At 38.6% G+C, this 21,290-nt stretch overlaps 1 protein-coding gene across 2 annotated transcripts in view; it reads left to right on the top strand.

Annotated features, from left to right (window-relative positions):
* Nucleotides 1-21,290, top strand: part of CTBP1 (C-terminal binding protein 1) — a 234,579-nt gene that overhangs the window by 50,999 nt on the left and 162,290 nt on the right. The window lies entirely within an intron of this gene.

Raw genomic sequence — 21,290 nt, 5'->3', positions numbered from 1 at the left:
GAGTTTGCTTTCATCTTAGCATTTTACAACGTTCTGCTCAGACATTGTGAAAGATTGTGGTTTTATAGAAAATACCAATCTTAAAGGGCTAAGATGACCACATAGTGCTCTCAAGGGTCTTTATCTACAGGCTTGCTCCATATAAATTGATTTAACAGCCTGTATCTGATCCTTGAAAGGAAGTAAAAAAATCAAGAGGAAGCAAAACACACAAAAAAATTGCAGAAGGCCCCCAAACTTTAAGGGATAATAATAAAAATAGCCTGAATTCTAGTGAAAGGAAGGTAATCATTTGGTATGTCATTTTACCTTAAGTCACAAATGACAAATTCTATATTCCTGGTATTCTCTGCAAATGTGCTTTTAGAGCTGGTGTGAGAGCAGGTCGAGGCATAAGATGTACTATTTTTAAGAGTATACATGAATGATTTGGACTAAATTTTTATATTAAAATCTTAGATCCTCTTTAAAATGCAAGAAAACAGTTAATTTCATTTTGACACGATGGGGGACAGTGTACAGACCTGTGGGTGTGTGGTCTCTGTATCGTGTCTGATGCTGAAGCAGCAAACTGCAGGTGAAACATTTGCTCCTCCACAAGTTGGTCTTGAGACTCTCTCCTGGCAGCCTGGTTGTGTGAGCAGATGATTTCTGTCCTTGTCTTTTCCCCTTCCTTTGTGCCAGTATGAGTGTGACCATATAATGAGCTGCGTTGAGGAGATGACTCATACTGAAAACACCCTTTTTTGTTGGTGTATTTTCTATTTAGGTGAATTCCTCAGTGCAGGTCCCTGTTCTGCTGACAAAGCAGTTGCATGGAAGGGGCTGCTGGAAAACATCAGTGAGGGTTGCTGGGATGACTGTTTAGCCTAGCATGGCCACATTGGGTTTGGGTGATTAATCTCCTTGTTAATCTCTTCTAAAACTGGCCAAGCCTGGCCATGGTTGCCAGGTCCCACCTAGACTGGTTGGCCAAGTGGCCAGTTGAATCTGCTCACTGGAGACTAATCCCTGCTCAGAGAAATGGGGAACTGATTGCTGAGGACAGGGAAACTGGGAAAGCTGCCCTGCTTTCTGGGCAGCTCTGCAGTTGGATCAGCTAGAAACGATCAAGGAGTGTGCTGATGCAATGCATGGTCTTCTCTGCTCCCGGTCTCATGTCCTCATCCCAGAGTCTCTGTATCTGACTGTTCAATGAAAAATGGGGAATATTAACCCTTTTTGTTTGGTTGGTTTTGGCCTGTGTTAGCCAGCTGAATCAGTGAATTGTGAAGAGGAATGAGGAACCTGTCCCCTTTGATGGGCAACCAGCACTCAGATCAGCTCAACGCGCTCTGTGCAATTTCAGCCTCCTTGTGGGCTCACACTGAGCAGCAGAACAACTTAAGAGGGCAAGAAAGTCCGTGATGATGTGGGAAGGAACGTTGCCAGGGACAGAGGTGACAGACCAGCAGCCACTGTGACTGAAATAGCAGTGGCTTCCCCCAGGCTTCGTGCTCACATCTAGCGATGCTGTTTAATCAGCGCCTTTTGTCTGGCTTGTTTTTCCCAGCTCTGCACAATTCACTGCATCCTACGGTGAAATCTGTGCGGCCATGCAGTGTAGGGAATTGATCCACTTGGAAAAATAACGTAGGGGAAAAAAGTTGTTTTAGCCACCTCTGCTTCCTAATCCCATTTACCGTGTGGTAGACAAATAGCCAGGTTGGAAAAAGAGAGAGGGAAGACCAGGCAGAAGATGATCAAGAGGAGAAGGATATGGATATGGAAATGGATATGGAAACATGCTTGGAATTTTATGATTATGGGTATCCAGTTTGTCTCTTTAAAGTGTTTGAGCTGTGTGCTGCTCTTGAGTGTCTGTGTGCTCCAATGTTCTTTGAGGCTTGTAAGCACATCTCTCTGGTTGATGATTTTAAATTGCTATCCCTGCAATTGTGTCAAGCGCGATAAAAACTAGGGGGGTGTTTTGTTGTAGAATGGCTTTTTTATACATATGGTCCTGTTCAGGTTTAAAAATTAAATATTCAGAATAGTTCTCTGATGTATGTGCCTTTGATAACACAACCTAAATATTTTATATTTTGGAAATATGTGTAATGTTTTACGAAGTTCAGGAATAGAATGAGCTGTTATTGGTGGTTTGTCTTCTCTATCAGCTTTTTTGTTCATCAGTTTGTACATAACTTCTCTTCAACTTTCCCTCAGAAGAGAATTATTTTTAAGGTGTATTTTATTTTTATTGCAAGTTCACTTAAAAATAGGCTGCAATAATTTGCTAAGTACTACTAACTACGTATTTTTTTATAAATGGTTGAACATAACATGTGATGGGCAGACATTAATATATTATTTTGTGTCATTCTGGTGGTACCATTTAGCACTTCATCACTGTCTGTACCTCTCTTGGAGGAGGGGATGATAATGAGTTGAAGTTCAGGTTTTGTAAAATGAATGATGTGGGCCAGATCCCCAAACTGAAATGCTCACATCGGGAGCATGACACAAGATTGCACACAGCTTTTCCTGTGGCGTTAGTGGGTTACCACAAATGCTCTGGGGAGTTGGATAATGTGCAGGTACTATGTTATTTGAGTTGATCTGCTTTCCTGTGCCTTTAGGTAATTTGCACACTTGCTTTGTAGTAACTGATCATGCAAATTAAGCAAATTGAACAGGCAGCACTGAATTTACTATTACCTTGTAAACTAACGATAGTATGGGAGTAGTACTGATAAATTTCAGTTGATACTCAGTGCAGAAAAAACCCTCTGTTTCTATTACTTTGGGAGCAATTAGTCCTCTCTTAATGTAGCTGAGTAAGTGATTTTGTCTCTGAGGTACCTGTGATTCCCTTCAGTGATTTCTTAAATATGAAATTGAATATTTGCTTTTAATCCCAAAGCTGTTTGCAATTATATTTTCGTGCACATTTCAGTGCCGTTGAAGACTGTCCCTTGAAAAAGCCAGGTGTTAAATTCCTGTTTCTAACTTCCACCAGTAGCTGTGAATTATACTTAGGCATAAGGACGTGATTTGAGGCACTCTGAGATGCTAATATTAATCTCACTTCACAATTTATAAAATAACATTTAGGATTCTTCCCTTGAAGATAAATGGTATCAAGGCATGTGAAAGCTTAATTAGTTACTGATTATATTGTTCTTTGTCCCCCTCTCCGGTGATGCTGGTGATTGCAAAGCATAATTATAGTAGTATACATTTGGCAGAACAGTTGGAAGTGTCACAGTGCAAAAATAAAATGTGTTCATTTTGTGGGTAATTTGAAAAATTCAAAATGTTTTTGGCATTTTGAAAAGTTGTTATCTCTAATTAAGGTATTATTGTGCTTTATATTGTAGCAAACTGTAAACAATGCTGTGTATTTGCTTATATTCTAGAAATCCTTAATTAAATGTGTGTATGTTTCACTGACCCTTCCTTGGAAGTTACCTCGGGATGTCTGACCTCTGTTGCATTTGCTGGGCACTAATTTATGAAGCAGGAAGGAACAGGAGGTGGCTGCATGGGGGGAAAATTTTGCCTTGTCTGAATTGTTTGTGAAGGGGCTTGATGAGCACAGTGAGTTTTCTCCAAATTCCTCATATTGTATAATATGAAGGGCTCAGGCAGCCACTGCTTTGGGTGGCTTTCCAAGCTTTAGGGAACTCTTTACAGGGGGGAGCTTAGGGACACTGGTGGAACTGGGAGGAGGAAAGGGCTGTCTCCTCTCTCGTTTCATCTTGCTTGTTTACACAGGTATTAGGGATTAAACTGCAGCACAATGCTGGAAATGTAACTGCAAAATTGAGAGTGACTTTTCCAGTTTGACAATTGCTTGAAACCAGGAATTTCTTCCCAGAGCACCTCATGTGATATTTATACAGCAAAGACTTCAGCATATGCAAGTACGAGTCTGTGAAGACCCCATCTGCCCCCAGACAGATGTTATTTTTAAATTTTTTTTCCTAATTCTGCTTTTGAGGAGGCAAAAAGCATCTTAGAACACCTGAGAATTCTCAAACAATCATTTCAAGTATTTTCTTTCACCTTTTTATGCAGCGCTAGTCTTCATCTTCAGGTTATTCTTTATACACATATTGCCTCATCCTTTTTAAAAGTGCCCAGAAGAAAACTGGAAATGTGTTTTAGCTGTTTTAACAGTGCTGCTTTGTTACCTAAGGAAAGAAGAGTTGGCCAGGATCATGAGTTGGAAAATAAAGTGCATATTAATGGGATGAATTTCTGAAATATCAGATAAAATCTCTCATCTTTGCTTTTGGGAAGGGCGGCCTTTCTTTGGGAACGTTTGATTACTGGCAAATACCCAAGTGTGACGTGCTTTGAAGGACAGTCAAAGTGCACGAATAGTTTCTTTTCAAGAATGTGGCCTGGGCTTTCTTTCCCTGTAAGAAAACATCTGTGTTTTTAGAGCTGCTTTTTTTTCTGCTTGTTGTGCTATATTGCATGAGAGTCAATAAGATGAATCCACCTCATAGTTGATCCGGTATATTGATGGTTCCAGGAGGAATGGAGATTAAAAAAAAGAAGGTATGAATTGAATTTGGTTGTCTTTCCAAATTGATAAAGAAATCTTGAAATACAGAGTGACTTAGATGCATTATCTTTCCTTAATTTTTTTTTTTTTTTATTTTTATGCTTGTGCATGTAATAGCTTGGCTTCTTAACAAGTGGAAAGTACCAGACTGACAAATACCAAGTGTTTTATTCATGACCACTGCTGGATCCTATCTGGCTGGTGTAAACTGGGATTTGACCTCTTGCAGTTGTCAAATTAGGCAGTTAAGTTTTCTGCATGTTAATAAGGGAGATGGCCCACTTTGGCAAGGTCTGGGCTTTCCCTGAATTTGAAAAAGGCTTTTTACTGAAGTTGGTATGTACTGTGTAAGTTGATCTGTAAACAAAAGGAAGGAGGAATAAAGGTTTGCAGATGTCAAGTTCTTCAGAGAAGGAGTTATCAATTTTCTTAACTGACATCCAAATTTGAAAATGTTCTTCGTTGCCTCACTTGCTACAGATAACCAGAGAAATAAAGGAAATAATACAATTTGCAGATGAGTTTTCTTTGTGCTGACCGATCTTAGTTCCAGGCACACTAAATATGCCAAGTGTTTCTTGAAAATGGGGATTAATGGGCTGCCTACTTGCTTGGTGTCTTTGACAGGCTTTAGAAGGCGGCTTAGTGAAGGATTAGGGCAGCAGAGGGAGCTAAAAGATTCCTAATATTTTATCATTTGTTTCCTAAGTCAGAGTTGCTCCTTTATAAGGTACTAATTAACCTTTGCAAAAAATGTAATTTTCTAACCTTAAGTGCCTTCAGCAAATACATGAGGGTTTGAACTGGAGAAAATTCTTTCTCTCCCTAGAAATCCAGTATAAGTTAAATTAGGAATCAGGTAGTAAAAGCTACCAAAATCTTTCTGCAGGAACAGCCATCAAATCTTTCAACTGTAACAAATGAAAGTGTTTAAGCAAGCAGAGTTTTCTATGGATAACCTAAGCAGAATATTCTAGGAATAAACCAAGTTACTTTCGGATACAAGTGTTTTAACATAAAAGTGCACACTTTCACATGTTTCATACAGGCACTGTTTAACAATTCAACACTGTTTGTTTTCCTTGTAAGAATTTTGAAAAGATTTTTGAGCGTTTGGTAATAAAGAGATTTAGGTAAAAGTTACCTTCAAACAACAGGAAGGCTATTCAAAGGACTAAAATAAGTTGCCTTTGAAACAATAAAATTAAAATGATACTATCATGAATTGTCCTGTAACAAGATCATTTGCCACTTCCCAAAGAGTAAGGAAAATTACCTGTATATTTGGGGTGTGTTTCCCTAATGCAAAAACATTCTTTATCTCATCAGAATTCTAGTTGAAATGGTTATGCACAGGCTTATGTTTGATTTCTGGTTTTGTCCTTAATATCAGTATTTACAGTGCAAGGTGGTTTTGGCTTTCTTCTGGGCTTGCTGCAGTAACCTGCTTTTGTAATCTGAGTCTTCACGGTGTGCTACCTAAACAGCTTTTGGATTTGCATGCACTTAAGCTACTACGGTGTTCCAGAGGTATTACTACTAACAATGCAAGCTGTATGAAAAGAGAATTAGCTTAAAAGCCCATTTTGCCCTAAATGATACTAAACAGTAGCTGCTGATGAAAAGCATTACTTCAACAAGAAAACTGGGGAAAAAAATGAAACCATATGGAGAAAGGAATCTCAGTGAGGTTTTTAGATTTTGTTGAAACATTCAGGTCACTGATTCGAGTTATGAATGTTTTAAAGAAAAACTGTGCTTTTGTGCTGCCCAGCCTTCCATATTTCGTCTGTATTGCTGCATTTTGATTGGTATATTGAAATAAAATACACTGCTTGTTTATGGCAGCAGCTGTGTTCAGCTGTGATATATCCACAACACTGCATCCTGACACTAGAGTGAAGTCAGCATAGTTTCCCTTAATGTTGGCGTCAAAGACAGTGTTAAGTACAGAAAAATAATTTAGCATGATACTGGTTTTACAGGGTTGTGATAATTGTGTTTGTAGTATCATGGATATTTGAGTCAAAATCCAGTATGTAAATACAGCTCATCGTCTAATTCCTAAATAATTTTCAGAGAATTTAAAAAGTGTTTTCAGACTTCATATTTAGCTTTTATGCAGTGCAGAGGAGTGCCTGGCAAAACTTCTAAAATCTTTAGAAGTACTTGGTAATATGTACTTATTTCTGCCTGAGGTCAGGGAAGATGCACTGGAAGGCCTTGATTTATATATTGCTTTACACTCTGCTCTGAAAAAACTGAACTGTGCAAAGATTAAGTGTCTAGGTAAACATACTGAAAAATTTAGGTAGTCATCTAATTAAAGCAGTTGTGCTCAGCTTTCACAGAGGCAGTTCCCATCCTCAGGGAAGTGCAGTCTGAGATGCAAAAAAGGATTTTATTTTGTTTCCTGCCTCAGTGCAGTCAGGAGTGTGATTATGCAAGTGGAAACAAGAAAATAAAAGTGGAGACAGTCTTCCAGTGCTGGAGGCATCTGCTGCTCCATCCTTGTGTCCTTGTTCCATGAGGTCAGCACTGAACTTGAAGGGTGCCTTTCTTTAAACAGGAGGAATTGCATGCAGGCTTTGCCAGGGGAAGAGTGTCTTGCAGAGATGTCCCTCCTCCTTAGAAAAGTCACTGTGATCTGATGGACAGGTCATTTGGAGCTAAGAAACCCGTGTTTTATCTTTTAGCTCTTCCAAAGTCAGGTAGAAGGTTAGAAAACAAAAGCTGCCTCTGTGCCTTTTCTTTTTCTGTGATAGAAAACAGTGTTGGAGAATTTCAGAGCTGCTGGGATATAAATAGCAGCAGGCTGTTGTAATGCTCTTGGAATCCCTTTAAAAGGGAGGCTTTGCTAATTGTGAAAGTACCTGGCATTTGCCTCAGGTGAAAGCACACCCATTGGTACCATTGGAGATCCAGAATCCTGCAGTGATTCATGACCCTGCTCGGATACTTAAATAAAAGCGTTCCTTCTTCCTTTCCTGTGAGAACTAAATTGAAATTGCTTGTGACTTTGAGCAGATGTGTTTGGGATTTTTTTTTTTTTGAAAGGCAGAAATTAGCTGTTCAATATTACTCATGTTTTCCTTTTCCTGGTGTTTATTTTTTAAAGTATCCTCCTATGCACTCAATTTTCAAACCTGTCATTCTGCCATTTAAGTGGAGACACACCAAAAAAACACACCAAAAATTACAGGTAATGGCAGCAGGACAGCGAAAGATGAAAAGTAAAGCCTCTTTATTCTTTTGATCCTACCTTTATTTTTCAGAAAGTTTCCTTGTGTGCTAGATGATGACACTCAAGTACAATTAGACTCTGACTCCTGCTAATAGGTAATCAAGAATAATTATAAGTGTTAATTAAATACACGATAAATGTCTCTTTTTGTCAAGGAGTGCGCATTTGAAGAAATAGTTTTATTAAGTGCTAAGAAAACTTTTCTTCCCAGGCAATTTTTATCACTATTTTCTTATTCCCTGCTGTTCCTTTCTGTCTTGATTGTATCAGTCATAGGCATGTGGTGTTTTCCTGGGTATCAAATACCACTTAGGCAGGTGCTGCTGCGTTTCCACAACATCTGCCAGTCATTTTTGGTGGTGGCTGTTAGTTTAGCCAACCTGCAGATGGTCATGTTTGCCTGTTTGTGTGGTGCTCCACAAACTCCCATCCGTGCTCCCTGAGTGCTGCTCTGTGCTCACGTGGAGGCATCACCAATTTATCAAACTCAAATAATTTAGTAACACTTACTTCTTCTTGCAAGAAACAAAAGCAGCTGTGCTCTTGCTACCCTTATCTGCATGAATGCATAGATTGTAAAGGGCTCTCCTGACAAACAAGACAAAAGTTTAGGATTTCAAGCTGGAATTTAGGGCATGTAAGTCAGAATGACTAGACGCTGATGTTTAGAAACAATATAATAATGCAGAGAATGAATTAGTTACCATAGTAACTGCTTTGTTTTAATAATTTGGTGGGGGAATGAATAGAAGGAGCTCAGAAAGAAGTAGTAGGAATCTTAATTACATGTTGTGCAACGTTGAGTGGCTTTGTTCATTAATAGTGGAAATTAATTTGATTTTATAACAGATTGAAGAACGAATGTATAAGTTTTGCTTTGGAAGGGCAAATAAGAATGATTTACAGGTTTTTTATTCTTATTTTTTCCACCCCTGGGGAAAAATATAATCACATTTTACATTTTATTATGGCAATGCAGATTATTGATTTCTTAACAATAAAACATGCTCAATATGCTGCATTGTAAGTGTGGCTTCAATCTATGTGCTGTGATTTGTTGCCTGGCAGTTGTTGGCAGCCTAGCAACATGCTTCAGTCCAGATCTGAAAAGGATGTAGACACCCAAAGTTAGGAGTTACAGGGAAGGCAGGTTTCTCAGTATTTCAAAACCCATCTAAAATCATCTGTGCCTTGAAATCCCTTTGTACTTTATGAATGGCATCAAGGACCCTCTGTGCTTCAAGATCACAGAATCACAGAATGGTTTGTCTTGGAAGGGACTTTAAAGATCATCTGGTTCCAACCCCCTGCCATGGGCAGAGACATATTCCCCTCAGCTGGGTTGCTCAAAGCCCTGACCTTGAAGATCATCTTAATTTTCTCTCCTCTTACAGGTTTGAGCAGTTTAATGTGCATTTTGTGGTTGAGACAAAACAGGATCCTCAAACTGAATTAGCTCTTTTGGAGGCAGATGCGCAGCAAGCAGAACCCTTCTGTGATCACACGCAGCACACATCAGCTGGAGCCCGTTTTGCAGAAAGATAGTGGACAGGATGGTGCTTTATTCAAGAAATTCATGTCCCAGCACCTCTCATAGGGCAGCAGTTGGCTGGTTTGGAGATGCCTCTGTGCTGGTGAGTCAGCCTGTGTCCGGAGACTGGCTGGTGTCGTGGAAGGGATTACTGCTCATGTCCTACCATAGCCATTCACAAAGCAGGGCCTCTAATTTGAGTTTTCTTCTCATCTGGTGCCCTTTTTTTTTTTTTTTTTTTCCTTCTTCTCCTTAATGAAATTTGCAGGACCTTAATTTTCCTCGAGACTACTGGCAGCTTTGGGCTGAAATTTGCTAGTGAGTTAAGGATTTAATTAAGGAGGGCCCAGCACGTAGATGGACAATTAGGTAAGCCTGGCTTCCTTTGAAAATCTTGTCAGAAAGGTGCTTAGGTATTGCAGACAGAAACAAAAAGTGCCACCTGGCTATTCCTTGGCCAAGGAAGTGATGTCCATTACCAGACTCACACCACGTTCCCTCCCTAGACCAGGGAGCCTGAAAGTTGTTTGTGCAAAGTGGCACCACTTTTAACAGCGGCTCCTCGAGAGGTAAGAGGGTCTTCCCATGAACAGGGAAACTTTTCTGTTCTAAGCTACCATCAGTCCAAAGAAGATGAGCTTTTTGAAGGGAGGTTTGTTATGCTTTCTGTGTGGTTTGCTGCTATCTCTGTGCCAGGTGATGCAAGATCAACTCATTCTGTCAGCAAAAAAAAAATATGGGATAACTGAGCTCAGTAGTGACTCAGGAAGGGAAATTCAAGCTTCTCTGTTTCCAGTGCTTCTGTGTATATGATTTTTGGATGGAGATTTAAAGCTGTGGACTGTGTCTTTTCTTTGAGATGAGGCCCCCATCACTGGGCTACTTATGTCCTTGCCTCCTCCCATCTAGTCTCATAAGAAACTTGCCCTGATAAAGTATTTCTAAAAGCAGTGTATCATACCTCCAGACCTTTTTCTTCATTTCCCCTTCTCTCTTAGCTGTATCTTAATAAGATTACATTGTGATAATTTTGAAATAGATGCCATCTTGACTTGAACTTTCCTCGGGTCCCAATCTTTCACTAGAATTCTGAAATGTTTGTTAATATAATCTGAAAGTTTACAAAATCCTTTCCTGTTTAATTTTTGTGTGTCAGTCTGTGAAACTTCTCAAAATGTCAGAAGATTAGATGAGTTTTGCCCCCTGTCCAAGATGTTGATGCATGCAAGTAAAAGGAAGTTCATTCCAGAGCTGCAAACATCCAGTGAAGAATTTTTTTAGTCAGTTGCTTTGTTTTATCTCTATTAACCGTAAATCAGTGGTTATTTTATAGGTTCCTTGTGATTACAGTAATCAACAGCTTTATTGTATCCTGGAATATCTGGTGAAAGAAGCTTCAGAGCAACTCCCTAAAGGGGTTTGTGTACCAAGGGAACAGCACTGGTTCATGTGGTGATATAGTGTGGTTTTGCAGTCAAATGTGGTCTTGACCTGCCTTGCACCCCGAAATTCTGAGTCTTCTTTACTTGGCTTTTCTGGTTCTCTTTTCTAATGAGGGAATAAAATAATTTTTATTTCGTTCCTTGTTTTCTGATGTTTCTTAAATTATTCTTTATGATATGTATATTTTGCTTGGTGATACACAAGTGGATTGGCACTGAAATTAATTAGCATTAAATGTTAATTTTTTTAAATTTAATGTTCAACTGTTTCATTCACTCTGATTTTATTGCATTAATCCTTTATGAATGGAAGCACATGCAAATATGTTCCTAAAATCAGTTTTCCACATAGTTTAAACATATTTAACTGTTTACTAAGTGATCAATTATGGTCCTTTTAGATGAAGGGGACTTGAAGCTCTTTGCAAACAGTGCTATTGACATGATTTCGGTGGGAAAACACTAAGTAGTGTTCCAAAACAACCATCCCTTAGGCTTATGTCTCCAAAAGCTACTGAGGCTGGAGACCTCACATATGGTAGATGTTCCAGCTCTCGTTTCCTGTGCAGAACTGGAGGAAATTCACACTGCAGGCTCATATTTGAGCCTCTGTTTCTGAGTTCCTCATGGAAAGCACTCCTGCCCTTCCTGAAGTTGTGGATTCCTCCTTTTTAAAAGAAATAGCAATGGGGTTTTTCATGTCAGCTCCACCAGTGGTGCCAAAGTCTTGTTGGATACAAGGTCTCTCCTGAGCCATGAAGTGTTCCTGAAGGATGATTGATTTGTACCTCCTGGACATGACGCTATCATCTAATTGAAAAATATATCTGCTAAACAAAGTTTATTGGATCGTTCTAGATAAAAGTCTTGTATTTAATACAATTTTAAAACCTCTCATTTAAAATTATTTACAAGGCAAACTTGTAACTTGTCTTAAGCTTGCCTTGACTTATAGGCAAGTTTATCCTGTTACATTGATAAAATCTGACAGGAAATTTTCAGATAGGAAGATGGAGTTCAAAGTAAAAAAGTAGCCTCATTCTGTAAAAGTTACTTATGAATGTTCAATTTAACAACTGTGATAATTGAGCCCAGTTAGCACAGACAAGGGAACATTACATTTTGGAGTACTTATTAAAAATATTCTTTATACTTCCTCTGAAACTCCTTTGTGTGTATGTGAGTACACATACACAATATAGGTCACTTGAAAATGTAACCAGATATTGTGTGTCCAAAAATGAGGTATTTTATTAAAAAAGTTCGTTTAAACACAGTTATGGTATTCCTGCCACCTGATTCCTTAGCTTTGGAGTTACTGTGACCTCTGATTTGCTTCAAGTTTGTTTCCATGCAGTGTTTTGTGTCCCTTTACTTGTTCATTTCTCTGGTCTGGATGCAGTTTGTGTCTGTTCCACTTCTTCCTTCATGCCTGAGTATGGCAGAGCTTGTTGCTTTATCAAAGCTGGACTCTGGTTCCTGGAATTCTTTGCCTGTTTGCAACAATTCTGTAGGTCAGAACTGCCACGAAGCACAGAAATTAAAGCCTTATCAGCATTTCTCTATGGGAACATAGAGGTATATTGTCCCTTGAAAATCTTTCTTTAATTTGGTGTTATAATTGAACTACACTTACATCCAGCATAAAAGGAGGTTGATTTATTAGTAGCAGTTAATTTAAAAGGCTGCTGGATATTTCTACTTTCCTTCTGCAGTATGAGTGGGCTTTTTTTGAGTCTTTTTAGAAGTTTTCAAATGTAGCTGAAAACATGGGATAGATCTGACTTAGGTTATCAGGGTTTACAGGTACCACTGCTTCTATAAACCTGAAACTGTGTTTTAAATAAAGACTTTATAAAATAGTAGAAGCAAAGTTTTCTTGATTTGTAGGAAGTCCATAAATTCATACCTAATTTAGCTGGGCTACTTTACTATATGAAAGGTTGAACTGATCTAAAACAATTTAGCTTGGCGAAACTGCCAGAACTTCATATTTTAACTAAATGTACTGAAAACTGGAAACTTCTAGAGGAGTGATTCTATGCAGCATTCCTTGGCTGTGAAGGACAGAGTAAGGGGAGGGAGGGAAAGCTAAAATTATAAATAAAAGCAAGTTCAGGCTATCATCATATCCCTGTCATTACTGGTATAATCTGTATTGAAGATTGGCAGTAACACCAGGGACTTTGCTTAACCATCCAAAATGAGATGACACTGTTCTCCCTAACACAACGTGTTTTGGTATTTTCTATTAATGATTCATTTCCCTTTTTATCAATTACATTTTAATTACATTATGTCCTTCTAGCAGCATTGCAGGATTATGGGGTGAGAAAATAAAAACTAATTTGGTGTAAAAGTATAAATTTGGCAGTTCATTCAAATAAAACTGCTCCAATACTCATCTACTGATGGCCATTCAAGAAACAAGAAATGCTGACAGTATTGCCAATATTTTACCGTTTATGACACCTCAACCCAGGACTTTGAAACGGGTACTTTCAAGCATTGGTTTAGTGTTCAGCTCCACCTGCTCCATCATCTGTCATTACCTGTGATGCTAATTTTATTGTAAAATATGTTCTCCACAAATGGTCAAATGCTAGCAATTTTTTTTTTTTAATGTTTAGCTCAAATGAGCCAACTGATCTGGTCCTGTGTTATTGCTGGAAGGTTTTTTGGTTTTGTCTCTTATAGAAGGTAAGGGCAAGCTAAATCCTTTTCATTCTAGTTTTATTTAAGAATAATATTGATCCTGTGATGTTATCAGCGAATAGAGAATCAGCATAGCTGCTACTAAAACAAAAAATGTATCTAGATTTGAGTTTTCAGCAGTTAGGAGGGTTATTTTAAGATACAATCACCATTTGAAGATGTTCCATTAATGCTCAAGATTAGCATATTTTTTAAATGGCAGGAAATTTGATAGGAGCATTTAGAGTATGCTGGATGGGATGCTTTCAGAAGTCAGTTTCTGTGAAGCTTGGCAATAATCCTCCACAGTTTTATGTTTCTCAAATGACATGACAGTGTCTTCTCTGAAAACATTTGGCTGGTTGAAAATAAAGTGGAAGGAAATTAAAGACTGCATGATAAACCAGGGTGTCATTCATTGAATTTGGTGTTAGTCAGAAGTGATGTGAAAAATACATTTACAGAAGTTTTGATACCATACCTGTATGTACACTGTAAAATACCATAAATGTTTTGTGCAGCAACTGAGCATAAGCATTTTTATTTATTTATTTATTTTTACTGTTTGGTAAGAAGGAAAAAAAAACCATACTAACCTCATGTTTCAGGGGCATGGAGATATCCATAATACCTTAATTAAATCACAGATTGCTGACAGTATATTGATTATTGATCTTGTAGCTGGAGCCTACACTGACACTGCTGGCCTGTCTGTGTTCTGGCCTCTTCAGGGTTTGGTGCCAGTCAAAGGAGGGAAACGAGAATTCGAGAAGCTCATGGGGTTTAGAGATGAGAACTACTCACTGAAGTAAGTCATGCACTCAGGATTTTTAGGTTCCATGATGTGATTTGAAGGTTCCCTCCCTCAGCTATCCAGGGTATGAGTGGCATCCTGCAAAGACCAGGGAGGTTGGCCAGGGCTGTTGCAGTTTAAAAGTAGGTACCTTTAGGAAGCAGTTCAAGACTTGCCTGAAGTTTCTGTTCTTCTCCATGAGCTGTATGTGGATCCAACCGGCAAGAGGGAGTAGGGAGCATTAACATTTCTCCTTGCAAAAGTCTTGATGAGCTCTGCTTGAAAAGTGCTTGACTCAGCACTGCACTCTACGCTATTGATAGTCAGAACATCGAGTCCCTTTCTGGGAATAAGGAAGAAGATTTTGACCTACTTTAATGGAAGTGTAGCAGTTGAAATATTCTCCTCAGCCCTAGGACTGAAAGCGGCGTCCTACTTCCTGCACATGAGTCCAAAACCCCTTGCCTGTTATCTTTGCAAATCTGTTTCTGTTCTCAATGCTGTAACCAGCGGGCATCAAGTGAAACTGCTGTGTGTAGGTGTAGAAAGTGTTTCTTCCTGTGTCAGGTGAGTTGTAAAACTCCTTACTGCAGGATATTGCAGGTTACTGAAGTTTCACAAAGGTTGAAAAAGCATGTAGGTAGGTCTGTGGAAGAAAAATCCACTGGCTTTGCTAAAGCAATTCTAATTGATGGACCACCTGAATGGCAAATTGCTGATGACAGGGAGAGGCTCTGGAGATTAATTACTAGTCTTGCCCTTTTTTCATATTGTTTTCCTCACTGTTCTTTTCATAACTCTTGCAGCAGGGAAAAAGAAACACAACTGAGCAAGGTGGACCTTTGATCTGAACCCATCACAAGCTTTTCTTGCACCCTTGGTTGTGGAAGGCTTCTGTTTTCCATGCCCAAACTTAGTACAACTTTGGAGGGTCCTTATTCCTTTCTTGGAGGCTTCCAGCCTCATTATTAGAGTCAGTAATTAGAGCAGCAATGCCCACCTGCAGTGCATTGGTCTATAATCCAGCACATTGATGTCTCTGATCTCAGATATGTGCTGCAGTGCATTTCTAATACTTTCCCATTAGGCCTGGCAGTGCAATAAATAATAACACTTTTTACAATGTCAAATATCCCTTTTAAAGGTCCTGTTCTGGTTTTTGTGTGTGGTGTTTTTTGTTTTTTGGGTTTTTTTTGATCTGACTCAGAATGGCTGAACTGTTCAAAGAAAGAGAAGCAGGATACCTAAAAATAAAAAGTAGCTCCCTGTACTTGCAGTAATGGACAACATGTGACTGATGTACGTAACACATCTGTGATCAGACCTCTGGAAGTGGTGTGGTATGTGAGTAGAGATTTGGGAGATCAGAACAAGGAGTAGCCAGCTGTGTTTCTAGTCCTTGTGGAAGCAATTTCCCCCTGTAGCTGTTTCCTTACCTGTGAAAGGATGATAATACTCATCTCTCCGAGGCTTAACTCATTATTGGTTTTACAGCAAGGTGAAAAGTGTATATATATAGTTAAAAAAACCCCCAAGAAGCTATTACAGAACAGTGCTACTTAGTATTTAATAATTTGCCCATCCAAGCAACTGCCTGTATTAAGGAATAATTGAAACGTATTTACAGAGCAAATTTGAAAGAAAATAATAGCATTATCAAGCTAAAAAAGCCATAGCACGTAATTATTATATACTTACTTCATGATTCAGCAGCTGAGCTGTTTTTGTGCATGTAAATGATTTTTGTATTTAATGGATTATTGCAGCAGTTGCGAGCGAGCGGCGCAGGACTCTCCGAAGGGCACACCTTGAGGACACTGCAGCAGCAATATTTTGCTGTGTCACGAGATTTTATCAGGCGTAAAGGACGGATTGCTCCGTGCTCGGGAGTTTTCAAACGGAAACCACAGTTTCATCTCTGACTGATTTCACAGATGCCAGCAAGTGTGTACAGCAAGGCATGAAGTTATTAAGAACAAACTGGTTCTATTAGTGCAGGGTTGTGTTTTTTTTTTTTTACTTTATATTTAAATATTGCCTCATCGAGTGTCTAACTATAACAGCAGTTATATAAACTATGTCAAGAAAATGAAGAAACTTATGACTACTTACAAGAATTTTATGAGTGATGTCTTTTATTTCTTTTTTTCTTTTTTTTTTTGTAGCAGGAGCAGTAAAAATATAAGTGGATTTTAGTTTACTGTTACAGTGCTCTATATTTGTCAAGTGCTATTACTAAACAAATAGTAAAAATACTCTGTTGATTTTATTGCTTTAGTAATACTGTTACCAGAACCACTTTACTACACTTCTCCAAGATTTCCAACACGTTTGAGAGTTTGTACATACAAGTAGTTTCTCAGGTTTGGACTACATCCAGTACTTCATAGAAGTGATCTTCCTAAACAGCCAGAGATTTGGTACTAGATAAGACAGGTATGGTTTCATTAGGATGAGATTTATCTCTGGAAAAAGAATTAAAAATGTAATTACCAGTAAATTGCTTTGAACTGAGGATCACACCCTAAAATAAAGGCAGTGGTGCAAATATAAACCAGCAGGCATCTACAAAAAAAAAAAAGGGGGGGGGGTGATGTGTCATTTCTAGAACAGTTTATCAGTCTCGGAGATGGTCTCAATTACAACCCTGTGTCTGTGCCAAGCGTTCTTTATATCCCTAAACGTGTAAAACCTGCACAGTGGGTCTGTGCATGTGCAATACAGGATTGTGTTGACTTGTGGTTTTCTTGAAGAACAACATCTTTCTACTGCACTGATAAAGCCAAGGGAAGAATGGAGAAATATCCGGTAAACTTTGGCATTTCTGGTTGAGCCTTTAATGTCAGTCCAAGAAGTAATAGAGCTATGGAGAGATGTGAAGGTGCAGAGAATGAGGCTGGTAAAACTGCTTGCTTTGGCCTTCCCTCAAACATCTAGGTGATAAAAGGAAACTTTCTGTTGAACTTAAGAGTCGAAGAAATCAAAACAAACTTTCCTATCGTGCCCAGCTAAAGGGTAACTTTATGTTATATGGTAATGTAATCTCTCAGGTTGCTGAAGTATGATACTAACTTGAAATTTTGGGGTTTGCCAAGTTGCTGTTTGATACCTGTATTACTCAGACTGTGTTACTATTTTCACTGCCTTTGGTAGTGGTGGATCACGCTGTTGGCAGCTTCAGTGAGGAGACGCCAGTTTAGCACCCTTGGACAAAAGTACCTTTTAACTCTGATCCACATAAGAAGGTTTAACAAATTCTGTGGAGATTTGCTCTATGAGCATTTTATTCCTGATTTGAATTCAGAGGATTGTCCCTGAGTTTATCAGTGATGTGATGAGTCACAGTTAAGCCAGTGGTGCTAATGAGTGGAAGAGGAAAGGTAGCCTATAAAGGGACCAGGATTTTACTTGAGATGACCTGATCTGGAAGTTTCTATCATTTCCAATCAACTTTTGAGCAACTTGACCTTGAATAAGGTACCTCCTTTTGGTGGTAGGAAGGATCTGAGCCTAAGAGGGGCTCAGATCAACTTCTTTGGATCTGAAGTTCAGATGGGAGAGCAGTTATATTTGAAAGCTGCCCTCTTGGCTGTGTTTCTGTATCTTCACAATAAAGGTTAACTCCTTCCTGGGTTGGAGTTCATTCAGGAGCCAAAGAGCATCTTAGGCTCTCAACTGTGCTGTAGTTTGAATATTGAGGACTTTACTTTCTGGAGCTCTGAAAGCAACACTCCTTAAAAGCAGTGTGTGTGCCTACTGTTCAAGGGAGGGGTGGGGGGCAAAGAAAAATCTGTGGTGTGTTTATGCCTGTACCTAGGTTTTGCAGTCATACTGATTTGTGTATCCACGCTGCAAAGAACTTGTCAAAATTTGGCATTAAGAGGTTCAATTGCTTCATATTTTTATTTAAACCCTTTTATGTTGTTATGGTAGAGCCTACAATTACTTTGTACATTAATTTTCATTTGGAGCTCTGTCTCTTCTTTGTGGTGTGCAATTGCATGTTTCTGTTACAGTTTATGTACCCTTGCCTTCCTAAATACTAAAATGTTTCCAATTCTGAAATGCTTTCCCTCTGCAGTCAACATACAACCAGTCTTGGGTGTCTGCCTGCCCCTGTTCCCTTTAAAATAAGTCGTGTATCAGATATTTTTGTTTCCATTTACATCTGATATTTTGGTGGCCTTTCTTCCTCTGTGTATCAGAACCCACTTGCATCATCTCAACTGATTTTTACCAACATCCTGATTACTTATGCTCCTTCACACACTAAATTAGCATTGAATTATGTGCTGCATGAATTTACTTGACAGATAAATGGAAGAACATTTCTTGTGTCTTGAATGAGGAAGTGAGTACAGTTGAAACATTGTGTAGGCCTGCCATCTGCAAAGAGGATGGTATCTGTTTTCCTTGAGAAAGTAAAAAAAATCCACCACAATACAGTGTGCATGTGCCCTATTAAAGAACTTGCACCATTTATACAAGGTACAAAAAACCGCTTCCTGAGTATTCCTCAAGTTTTCAGGTAAATACTTTATTTATAAAGTATATATTTATTTATAAAACTGGCACAAACCAGAAAACATTTGGACAAAAAAAATTGCATATTTGAAGGTACACGTGGACAAATGTACAGAAACAATTCTCTGAAGATTCAGCCTCTACTTAGGTCTTTATCTCAGGGATCTGCCTGATTCCAGAGCTGTAAATCTCCTGGGCATTATTTCTTCTGCATGCACATTATATTTTATATATATTTTCTTCTGGGTGTATCAATGAGGCAGAATGCCTGCTCTGAGTAAGCACTTTGGATTCCATCTTCAAACTCTGCTTTAATCAATATTGTTTGCAGTGATAGAGTGCTGTGTAGAGTCTCCTTTTCTTGTCTAACCTCAGCCAGGAAATACAACAGATGGGTTTCACCGTGCTTTTTTGGCAAGGAATAGCATGAAAATAGAAATAAACCTTATTACATATGTGCTTCTCAGCACGATGCTTGTAATCTGCAATAAATATCACTAAAAAACTGCAAAGTTATTGCCAGTTAAGCATTAATCAGGGAAAAAAAAGTTTAATAGAATGAGCTCGAGAGCAAATGCATCTTAACCTTTACATTAAAAACTGGTAGTAGGGTGGTTTTTTTTCCTGGCCCCAGATGAGATGATGGTATATCTCAGTGTACTGTCATGAACTGCAAGGAGATGCAGTTATATGTTTCTCCAGAAGCAGCAAATCCACTGTTGTGTGAGCAATATAACAATTATATAATATATAACAAACTAAAGGAAAAAATATATAATTTGAGGACAAAACTGCACATGTATTGTTTTCAACAAAACATATTTACGCAAATTACCAATTAACATTTTAAATAACCTGAATCTGCCATTACATGGAAATCCTGTAGACCTGGTAGATACTCAGCGTGTTCAAGAAAACTTTAACAAGTTTTCTGAGCTCTAGATGATCAAACTTCTATCAAGATGTTTGAGAAGATGACAGTTGGTAAATCTGTAAAATACTTCCAGCTGAAGTGGTTGCCTGTGTGGGGTGAGATGCAAAGTCCTGGGTGCTTTGGTATCTGTTCTGTCTGTCCTATCAGAGAAGGACAGGGGACAGTTTCAATTTTTTGGAGGATTTAGATGGAGATGGGTGCTTATCTGGTACTATCAGCAAGATTTTATTTTAGTAACAATTCATTCAGCCTGTTGTGTAGCTCAGTTCTTAGACTAGTTTCTGTGTGTTAGTACACCAAGTTATTTGTTTGGTTTTTTTTAAAATCTTATCAATTAGGATAAACAAAAGCTTAAAAATATTTTTAAATTCAGAGATTGATGGGTGCTTGGCTTCTTTGGGTGAGACCAGATTTCTGGACTCTCTGTGAGATGCTATGTCCTGTAGGATAATGCACCGTGGTTCTACTCAGGACTGGATATTCATTTTCCTGAAATTCATTTTCCTGACAGCAGTTTCTTCTTCACCACCTTCTTCAAATCTCGTCTTTGAGGAGACACTAATCTCTGTCCCACCTATAGTATGTCACAAAATTCAAGACCTTTCAGGTTTTTCCATCATATGTGGCAGGTTATATGGATTTTGGTGCTGTTCCTGGTCGTTCTGTATTCCCCCATGGCTGATGCAACCTCTCTGACCCACCATAGACCCACCAGCCATGTCCACTGTTCCCTGGAAAACCAAAATGGTCTCTTTAACTGAATAGTCTGGAGAAAAAATTGATGTCAGCTCTTTATCCTTCCTGTTCAATGCTCTCACTGTTTCACTGGTGTCAATTGTGTGCTTCTGCTAAAAACAGTGAAGAAAACAGTCAAGATTCAACTGCAGCGAATCACGTAATCCAAGAGCAAATGAACCTCTGTAGTTCGTCCTGTCAGTTCTGCTCAGGAGTGGATTTTGCACTCATATGCAACACCTTCAATTATGTATTTTGGTACTGGTTGGTTGAATAATATAAAAAAGAAATATGTCTCTTCAAATCCAGAGTAATTCAATAAAAGTGTAGAAGTGTAAGAAAACAGATTGTTAAAAAAAAAAAAATGTTTTCAGCACGTGTAGGACTTCTCAGCCCTCAGTAACTCAGGCTTCTGGTTTTCCTGAGTGTCAGAAACCTTAAAGCATTTGGGTCATCTCTCCCTCGTCTCCCATTGTGTCTGAGGTGTGAGGTTCCTCCCAGACACATATTGTTGCTCTTGTACAGGCTTCAATGACCAGGAAATAGGAGAAACCAAAATAGCAATAACTAATTTAATGCATTCTCTGTTTGCTTTTACTTTTCTAATTCAGCAGGAGGGTTATGTGTAGGTAATAGGTAATGTGGGTCTGTTTCTACTCTTCAGCTTTAGGAAGACCAGAAAATGTTAGGTAAATGAGTAAATTTTTTTTAAAATATAAAATCAGAAAGTTTCTTCATTTCGTTCTGTTGACAGTCAGAATTAAACCTCAAATCTTTTCAGTAGCATCCCTATTGCCTCATGCTATGTCTTTTTGTTGCTTTCCCATCTCTTTGG

The sequence above is a fragment of the Myiozetetes cayanensis genome, unplaced genomic scaffold (genome assembly GCF_022539395.1).
Source record: "Myiozetetes cayanensis isolate MyiCay16 unplaced genomic scaffold, myiCay2020 scf7, whole genome shotgun sequence".
In the NCBI taxonomy this organism is placed as follows: domain Eukaryota; kingdom Metazoa; phylum Chordata; class Aves; order Passeriformes; family Tyrannidae; genus Myiozetetes; species Myiozetetes cayanensis.
This window is presented reverse-complemented; position numbering and strand designations above follow the sequence as displayed.